Here is a 10,118-nt window from a genome sequence, read left to right as displayed (position 1 = left end):
GTTTGGCTATGATAAGAAGGAAAGAAATAGCTTAAAAATTTGAGAAAAGTTGTATTCTTTCTTTTTTTTTCTTTTGCTTCGTAAAGGGCATTTGGAAAGTTTGTACACGCTTGTTGAATAACAAAGGGAAAGATCCAGAGGAGAGAAGGTTAAGATACAAAGAAGATAGACACTTATGAAGCAAAGGCTTGTAAGATAATGGAGTTAGACCTTAGTAAATGGCTCGGCATGTATTCGTTTATTTACCCATTCCCATTGTTCTGACTGCGGTGTATCAGATGTAGTGCTTGGTGCTGGGGAAATACAGACAAGTTAAGAAACAAACCTTACCCTGCGTTTAGAAGAGAGAACACCATGTGAACTGGTAAAGAAATGAAGTGTTAATTCCAATTTTGTAGGTGGCTGTACTGAGAACAGCGGGTAGCTCAAAGGAGGGCGCCTTCCAGGCTTTAACTCTGGTCTCTATTCTGCGATGTAAAGAAAAAGGCTGGAGAGGAGAGGGTAAGGATGAGAGTCAAGGAGGGTTAAGGAACCATTGTTGGAAATGGAATCTCTTGTTGAAAAACAAAACAAAACAAAACAATAATAAAGAGCTGGCTTGGAATAAACAGTGAGGTTTAAAAAAAAAAAAAGTAGAAGTAATAATGATGGAATATCCAGTCCTGGAAGAGGGGGGCTATTTAAGATCATTTGCCTTCCTGGAACACCCTACAAAATAGCATGTTGGCACGTATATACTACTCTTATTAGTAAGAATTGGCTTGCATCCTAATTTTGTTCAGGCCTCTCAGATTCGACTCTGACTAAAGAGGTGGAGTCCGGGAGGTGGCTGTGGCCATGTAAACTAAGGGAAGTGTATTATCTTTCACTTTCTAAACTTCTGGACCTTAACATTGTTTAATTCTCTCTTCCTTTACTTTGCAATCTATCAGTTGATGTGTTCTGTCAGCTTTACCGCTAATAACAATAAACTTACTTTAAACATTTTTAATTGCAACCCACAGCTGGAATTTTTTTTTTTTTTTGCTACAGTCCAGTACAAGACCATGTGTGTGTATGAACGAATATCTATATACATAAAAAACATTTATAGAGTGATACCTTCACTTATTAGAGGTGATGTCTTCTGATGTTTTATATTCTATTTCATTTTTCAAAAATGTTAACAGCAAGTCATTCAAGTCATTTCAAGGCCCATTATATATTGTGACCAGTGGTTTGAAAAACACTATTCCCATATTTCTCCTTTATCTTCTTGTTGGAATTTTTTTTATTTTTTTAATGTTTTATTTATTTCTAGGAGAGAGAGAGAGAGACAGTGTGAGCAGGGGAGGGTCAGAGAGAGAGGGAGTCACAGACTGAAACAGGCTCCAGGCTCTGAGGTGGCAGTCAGCACAGAGCCCGACGCGGGGCTCGAACCCACGAACCGTGAGATCATGACCTAAGCGAAAGTCAGACGCTTAACCGACTAAGCCACCCAGGCGCCCCTCTTCTTGTTGGAATTTTTAAAGTAACTCTTTGATGTGGACACCTCCAAAGTCTCCAACCCCTAGTCGAAAATGTTACTGCTACTTATTTATTTATTTATTTAATGTTTATTTATTTATTTTGAGAAAGGAAGAGTAGGAGAGGGGCAGAGAGAGGTGGAGAGAGAGAATCCCAAGCAGGCTGCACACTCACTGCAGAGCCCAATGTGGGGCTCCATCCCATGATCATGACTTGAGCCGAAGTCAAGAGTAGGATGCTCAACCAACTGAGCCACCAGCTGCCCCCCAAAATGTTACTGTTTTTTTAAATGTACATTTCTTATTAGGTCACTTTCTTAAACACGAGAGATTCCTGAATAGACCTGAAGTATGTTAGTCCTTTGTAATCTGGACCCCACTACCATTTTCAATTCATCTTCGTAGTGCTTCTTCCTTCCCAATCACTGTGCTGTAGTCAAACTGACTTACAACGATAGGTTCCCCACACAAGTTTAAGAAATGAAACATGCTTAAATTAAAATCCAAGCATGCTTAAAGAAAGAGTGAGTAACCTTCCCTCAACCTCCTTCCATTCCCATCCTCTTGAAGTGACCAGCGTTAATAGCCAGAGGTTTATACTTTCTTTTTTTAAAATAATTTTTAAAGTTTATTTCTTTATTATTGACAGAGAAAGAGAGAGAGAGAGAGAGCATGCAAGCTGGGGAGAGGCAGAGAGAGAGGGAGACACAGGATCCGAAGCCGGCTCCAGGCTCTGAGCTGTGAGCACAAAGCCCAAAGCAGGGCTTAAATCCACAGAACGTGAGATCATAACCTCAGCCAAGGTCAGAGACTTAACCAACTGACCCACCAAGGTGCCCTGGGGGTGTATACTTTCATAATGTTTTCTTCCCTTTATTAAACAGACATATTTATGAGGTTTTGTTTTTGTTTTCAAAAATGGTATTGTAGTATGCACATTACTCTGTAACTTGTTCTTTTACTTGGTAATAGATATCCCTTCAGGTTTATAGATAAGTCTGTATTTTATTCTTTTTAGAGGCAGCATGTGATTATATCGTACTTACAGTATATCCACTTACATCTCTACTGGTAGATGACCAAATAGATTCCATTTTTGCCATTGCTAAAATGATGCTATGGTAGTCCTTACATAGCAGTCCCTTTTATTTCAATATGGTGCATTCTCAAGAGTGGGATTGACAGTCATAGCATGAACAAATTCTAGTTTAATAAATACTATCAATTTACATTTGTGTAAACTTAGATGTATATGTTGCTTTTTCTATTACCACCAGCATCATATGTGAATTTCTATTTCTTCATAACTCCACTAACACTGTTAGTTCTTATACACGTTTTGTTTTCTTCTTTTTTGTTTGCTTTTGGTCAGTTTTTTTTTTCTTTTTTTTTTGGTTTGCCAGTAATGGTGCTTTTCTTTTCATATGTTTATTGGCTATTTGGATTTCCTCCTCTACCAATTGCCTACTCATATTCTTTGAACAGTTTTGTATTGGGTTGCCTTTCTTTTTCTAATCAATAGTGGAATTTTGCTTATTTAAGATTATTCACCCAATTTCTGTCCAATATTTTTTCAGTCTACCAGCGTCTCTGACTTTGGTTATGCTATACAATAATTTAGACCTTCATGTAGTCAATTATGTTAATCTTTTCCTTTACAGCTTTTGGATTTCCTGTTTTGTCTAGGAGAATCTTACCTGCTAGACCTTCTACAAATGATATTATAGTTTTCTTTTTAAATATTTTTTAAATCATTTGTGCTTGAATTGTTAATCCATCTGGAATTAATTTTTGTGTAGAACATACAGCAAAATTTAACTGTTTTCTTCCAAGTCAATTACACTTCCACTGTTTATTAAATAAAGTGTACTTTCTTCACTGAATTGAAATGTCACCTTTGTCATAAATCAAGATGCATTTATACTTGGATTTATTTTTGGTTTTGCTTTTCTGTTCTACTAATTTCTATGCACATTCCTAAAAAAAGCTTACTGTTTTAATTAGAGTAATCTTATAGTAACCTCTATCTATTACTTAAAAAAATAATTCCTGCCTCAGTCTTCAATTCAAAATTTTAAGGGATATTCTTGAACATTTTAAATTTTAATATGAACTTGGAAAAGAATTACCCATCACCCCCATTTGAGATACTCTGCTTTGAATTACATTATTGTATATGTTAATATTTTTAAATTTTTATAATTTTAGAATATTAAGCCTCCTTATCCTTGAACATGTTATACTTATTCATGTGTTTGGGTCTATAACATTTAATAATAGTTTATTATTTTCCTTTTAAAACCTTACATCGTTCATGCTAAATGTGTTCTTTGGTATCTTGCCATTTTTGTTGCTATTTTGAATGAAAATTTTTATTTCAACTAGGGATCAGTCCTATCTCCCATTTTCAGGCTATTGCTAGTAAACCCTGGACTTCATCTTTCTGAATCTGCCAGAGAACAATCCAACAGTAGAGAAAAAAATCTTGCCGCTCACTGAGGTCTGGGAAAGTAGATCACAAAATATGGTTCACTGAGGAAACCTAACAGGTAGTGGAAAACCTGACCCTTTGCTACATATAGTTTTTAGAGGGCTCAAACCTACCAAGTCTGTAGAACATGGAGGGAATCTATGCTGGTGGGCAGAATACCGCCCAGCTCCTGATGTTCCGGAAAAGGCCATTGTTTGTACATGGCGAATCTGAGAACAGTGACTGTCTTCCAGTGCTTTACAGGAGGGCAATGATCGCATCGTCCTCAAAAACGTAAATATCGGGTCTCATTGAATGCGGCACTAGCTTTCCAGGTAGCTGATTTCTTCGCGAGCCGGGCCGGGCCCACCCAGAAGCAACTATGTCTAAGGGACTTGCAGTTGGCATCGATCTTGGCACCACCTACTCCTGTGTGGGAGTCTTCCAGCACAGGAAGGTGGAAATAATTGCCAACGATCAGGGAAACCGGACCACCCCAAGTTATGTCTCCTTTACTGACACCGAACGATTGATCGGTTATGCTGCAAAGAATCAAGTTGCAATGAATCCCACCAACACAGTTTTCGATGCCAAACGCCTGATTGGATGCAGATTCGACGATGCTGTTGTCCAATCTGATATGAAGCATTGGCCTTTCATGGTGGTGAATGATGCTGGCAGGCCCAAGGTCCAAGTAGAATACGAGGGAGAGACCAAAAGTTTCTATCCAGAGGAGGTGTCTTCTATGGTCTTGACAAAGATGAAGGAAATTGCAGAGGCTTACCTTGGGAAGACTGTTACCAATGCTGTAGTCACAGTACCTGCCTATTTTAATGACTCTCAGCATCAGGCTACCAAAGATGCTGGAACTATTGCTGGTCTTAATGTGCTTAGGATCATCAACGAGCCAACTGCTGCTGCTATCACTTATGGCTTAGACAAAAAGGTTGGAGCTGAAAGGAATGTGCTGATTTTTGACTTGGGAGGTGGCACTTTTGATGTGTCAATCCTCACTATTGAAGATGGGATCTTTGAGGTCAAATCTACAGCTGGAGACACCCACTTAGGTGGAGAAGACTTTGATAACCAAATGGTAAACCCTTTTATTGCAGAGTTCAAGCGCAAACACAAGAAGGACATCAGCGAGAACAAGAGGGCAGTCCGTCACCTCCGTACTGCTTGTGAGCGCGCCAAGCGCACTCTTTCTTCCAGCACCCAGGCCAGTATTGAGATTGATTCTCTATATGAAGGAATTGACTTCTATACCTCTATTACTCGTGCCCGGTTTGAAGAGTTGAATGCTGACCTGTTTCGTGGCACCCTGGGCCCTGTAGAGAAAGCCCTTCGGGATGCCAAGCTAGACAAGTCTCAGATCCACGATATTGTCCTGGTGGGTGGTTCTACACGTATCCCCAAGATCCAGAAACTTCTACAAGACTTTTTCAATGGGAATGAACTGAATAAGAGCATCAACCCTGATGAGGCTGTTGCTTATGTTGCAGCTGTCCAGGCAGCCATTCTTTCTGGAGACAAATCTGAAAATGTTCAAGATTTGCTGCTGTTGGATGTCACTCCTCTTTCTCTTGGCATTGAGATTGCTGGTGGGGTCATGACCGTTCTCATCAAGCGCAATACTACCATTCCTACCAAACAGACCCAGACCTTCACTACTTACTCTGACAGCCAGCCTGATGTACTCATTCAGGTTTATGAAGGTGAGCATGCCATGACCAAGGATAACAACCTACTGGGCAAGTTTGAACTCACAGGCATACCTCCTGCCCCCCGTGGCGTTCCTCAGATTGAAGTCACCTTTGATATTGATGCTAATGGCATTCTCAATGTCTCTGCTGTGGATAAGAGTACAGGAAAAGAAAACAAGATCACCATCACAAATGACAAAGGTCGTTTGAGCAAGGGAGACATTGAGCGCATGGTCCAGGAAGCTGAGAAGTACAAAACTGAAGATGAGAAGCAGCGGGACAAAGTGTCCTCCAAGAATTCCCTGGAATCCTATGCATTCAATATGAAAGCAACTGTTGAAGATGAGAAACTTCAGCGCAAGATAAATGATGGGGACAAACAAGATTCTGGACAAGTGTAACGAAATCATCAACTGGCTGGATAAGAACCAGACTGCAGAAAAAGAAGAATTTGAACATCAGCAGAAGGAGCTGGAGAAGGTGTGCAACCCCATCATCATGAAGCTGTACCAGAGTGCAGGAGGCATGCCTGGAGGAATTCCCGGAGGCTTCCCTGGTGGCGGTGCTCCTCCCTCTGGTGGTGCCTCCTCCGGGCCCACCATTGAGGAGGATGATTAAGCCAACCTGAGAATAGGTCTAGCATTGTTCCACACAAAACATTTGAAGGACCCAAATTTGTACCAAATTCCGTGGCAGTTTTAAAGGAGCTGCTATAGTTAATAAACTGGGCATTCTTGATACCTGTATATGGAATATGTGCACAGGGGAAGAAATACAACATTGTACTTTATAAGCACTGTATTGTTGAAGTGGAAAATGCAATGTCTTAAAGAAACTGTATTTAAAATTGGCCAAAAAAACACACGTAAATATCATTAATATCCATTGTTCATGGATATGAACTAAAAATACTGACTCAAGAAAAAACTAATACCCTGAAAAGACCAAAAACCATAAAGCAGGCTAGTACGGTAGTACTTCTGAGGACAACCAGGATGGAGTAAGCCAGTTAGAGCCTGTCTCTCTCACTGATTACAAGGAAACTCAGGATAAAACATAAAGAGCAGCCATTTGGAACTCTGGAGGGTAAATGAAAGCAGGAAGATTGCAAAGGGTAGGTCAAAACTCAAGAAGTAAACTATATGGGGGCGCCTGGGTGGCTTAGTCGGTTAAGCGTCCGACTTCCGCTTGGGTCATGATCTTGCGGTTCGTGCGGTTTGAGCCCCACGTCGGGCTGTGTGCTGACTGCCAGCTCAGAGCCTGGAGCCTGTTTCAGAGTCTGTGACTCCCTCTCTCTCTGACCCTCCGCTGCTCATGCTGTCTCTCTCTCTCTCTCCTAGAAATAAATAAAACATTAAAAATTTTTTGAAAAAAAAAGAAGTAAACTATATGGGTGTGAATCCTATTTTCTCTCTCTCTCTTTCTTGTGGCTTTAACTTGGAGAGTGATCATCTAGTCATGATTCTGTAGCTACAGAGATAAGGGAAGCAAGAACAGAGGAAAACCTCATCTTTCTGGCCATAAAGCCAGAAAAGAAACCCCATGCCAGTCAGAGTGTGGAGATAAAACCTTCAGGATGTTTTTCTTCCTTTCTCTTTTTTCATTCTTCCCTCTTGATTGCAGCCCCAATAGTGAAGATGCCTAAAACTTGGAGAAACCCTGTCTTTCTGTCCAGAGGAACTGGGAAAACAGACCCTTACAGTCTGAAAAGTGTGGGAGATTCCCTGTTATTTTCTTTTTCTTGCTTTAATCTCTCTGCTTTGATTCATGGTTAGACCCCAGTCAAGGAGTTGCAGCTGCAACTCTGAGCGAGACTATCTTTTCAGCCACAGGATATGTAAAAGAGACTCCTAAGTGGTGTAGTGTGGTGGGATCTGAGAAAGAAGAAGTTGAAAAAGGGGCTCCCTAATTCTGTGTATAAACTGCAAACATCCTGCACTCGAAACTGAGCTCTGCATGCCTAGGAAAGACCAAAAAGAACAGAGCAAAGGATTTAAGAATTGCATTATTATATGACACTATAGCAAACTCTTTGAAACCTAAACTGACATTGGGACCACAACCCACAGAACAGAAGGTAGAAATAGCAGTCTGAAACTAACAAGATTCATTGTCTCCTAAAATAAAAAAGAAAAGTCTGGGGCACCTGTGTGGCTTAGTCGGTTAAGTGTCCGACTTTCGCTTAGGTCATGATCTCGCGGTTTGTGGGTTTGAGCCCTGCGTTGGGCTCTGTGCTGACTGCCAGCTCAGAGCCTGGAGCCTTTTTCAGTCTGTGACTCCCTCTCTCTCTGCCCCTCCCCTGCTCACGCTGTCTCTCTCTCTCTCTCTCCTAGAAATAAATAAAACATTAAAAAAAAAAAAGTCAACATTCTCCCGAGATCCAAAGCTTCACAACATCATAATCAAAATGTCCAAGATCGGGGTGCCTGGGTGGCTCAGTGGGTTAAACACCTAACTCTTGATTTCAGCTCAGGTCATGATCTCACAATTTGTAAGTTCGAGCCCTGCCATGAGGCTCTACACTGACAGCATGAAGCCTGTTTGGGATTTTCTCTCTCCCTCTCTCTCTGGCCCTCTCCTGCTCATGCTCTCTCTCTCAAAATAAATAAATAAACTTAAAAAAAATAGTCCAAGACAGAATCCATAATTACCTGACATACAAAGAATAAGGAAAATGTGGGCATTTCTCCACAAAGACAACCAATAAGTACCAACTCTAAGTTGAAATATTGGAATAGTCAAAGATTTTAGAGAAGCAATTATAACTGTGTTCCATAAGGTAAAGTCTGTTAAGATGAATGAAAAACTACAAGTTCTTAACAATGTAATAGAAACTATTTTTAAAAAGATGAAAATTATAAATCTGTAAAAAATAGTATCTAAACTTTAAAAATTTATTGGGGCTCCTAGGTAGCTCAGTTGGTTAAGCTCTGACTTCAGCTCAGGTCATGATCTCACGGTTTGTGAGTTCAAGGCCCTCATTGGGCTCTGTGCTGACAGTTCAGAGCCTGGAGATTGCTTAGGATACTGTGTCTCCCTCTCTCTCTGCTTCTAGTCTACACACGCTCTGTGTCTCTCTTTCTCTCTCTCTCTCAAAAATAAATAAATATTAAGAAAACTAAATAAATAAAAATAAAAATTTACTATATTGTCTCAACAGCAGAATAGAGATGACAGAGGAGAGAATAGATGATCTCAAATGGTTAATATCAACCAATATGAAAAACAGGAAGAAAAAAGATAGGGAAAAAACCTGATACAGCCACTTATGAAAAAATTTCGATACATCAATCATTTATGCTATTGGCGTCCTAGAAGAGGTAAGAGAAATTGGTGCAGAAAAAAAAAATTGAAAAGACATTAGACGAAGTGGCTTTGTCTTTAAAGAACAAATAATTCCTATAATTTTAAAATATTTCACATACAAAAAATGATAATTTGTCCTATTCTTTTTATGAGTTTATTATTAATATTAAAACCTAAATTTTAAAAAGGACAATTTGACCAATTTCAGTAGTGAGTGCAAGATTTCCAAATACTGAAATGAATTTGATTAGGAAATCAAATCTAAAGTTGGCTTCAAAAAGATTTTAATCTGAATCTGTCACTCATATATGGACCACCAGATATTTTTAGAATCAATTTTTTTCCAGGTGTTAGTGTCTTTTGTTTGAGGACTTCGTCAAAAATTTTTTAATGTTTTATTTATTTCTGAGAGAAAGAGAGAGACAGCGTGAGCAGGGGAGGGTCAGAGAGAGAAGGAGATACAGAATCTGAAGCAGGTTCCAGGCTCTGAGCTAGCTGTCAGTGTAGAGCCCAACGTGGGGCTCAAACCCACGAACTGAGATCATCACCTGAGCTGAAGTTGGACGCTTAACCAACCGAGCCACCCCGGTGACCCAGTTTGAGGACTTTTTCATAATGTTGATTTTCCAAAGCCAAGCCCAACAACTGATTTGAACATCACTATAGAACAAATGGACCTAAAAACGTAAACAGAACTTTCCACCTAACAGCAAAAGATTGCACATTCTTCTCTAGAACCCACAGAACATTCTCCGGGAAAGATCACGTGTTATATCATAGAACAACTCTTAACAAATAAGGTCAAAATCATTCCAAGTATCTTTTCAGACCACAATGGAATGAAAGTAGAATCACTAACAGAAAATGGGAAAATTCACAAACACATGGAAGTAAACAACATACTCTTAACCATTGGTTAAAGAGGACGTTAAAAGAACGTTAAAAAGTATCTCAAGACAAAGAAAACAAAAACATAACAAACCAAAGATTGTGGGATGCAAAGCAAAAAGGCAGTACTAAGAAGGAAGTGCCTATGTTAAGAAAGATTCAAATAAGCAAACAATCTAACTTTACATTGCATCTGTTTGTAGATGACATGGTATTATATGTAGAAAACCCTAAAGACTGCACCAA

General features: G+C 39.5%; 1 pseudogene; it reads left to right on the top strand.

Moving 5' to 3' along the window:
• Positions 1-4,351: 4,351 nt before the first annotated feature.
• LOC120235855 lies at positions 4,352-6,377 on the top strand (annotated as a pseudogene).
• The last annotated feature ends 3,741 nt before the right edge of the window (positions 6,378-10,118 follow it).

This window comes from Hyaena hyaena, unplaced genomic scaffold (assembly GCF_003009895.1).
Source record: "Hyaena hyaena isolate Hyena2069 unplaced genomic scaffold, ASM300989v1 scaffold_139, whole genome shotgun sequence".
Lineage (NCBI taxonomy): Eukaryota > Metazoa > Chordata > Mammalia > Carnivora > Hyaenidae > Hyaena > Hyaena hyaena.
The sequence above is the reverse complement of the archived record's forward strand: the minus strand, read 5'-3'. Positions and strand labels throughout refer to the sequence as shown.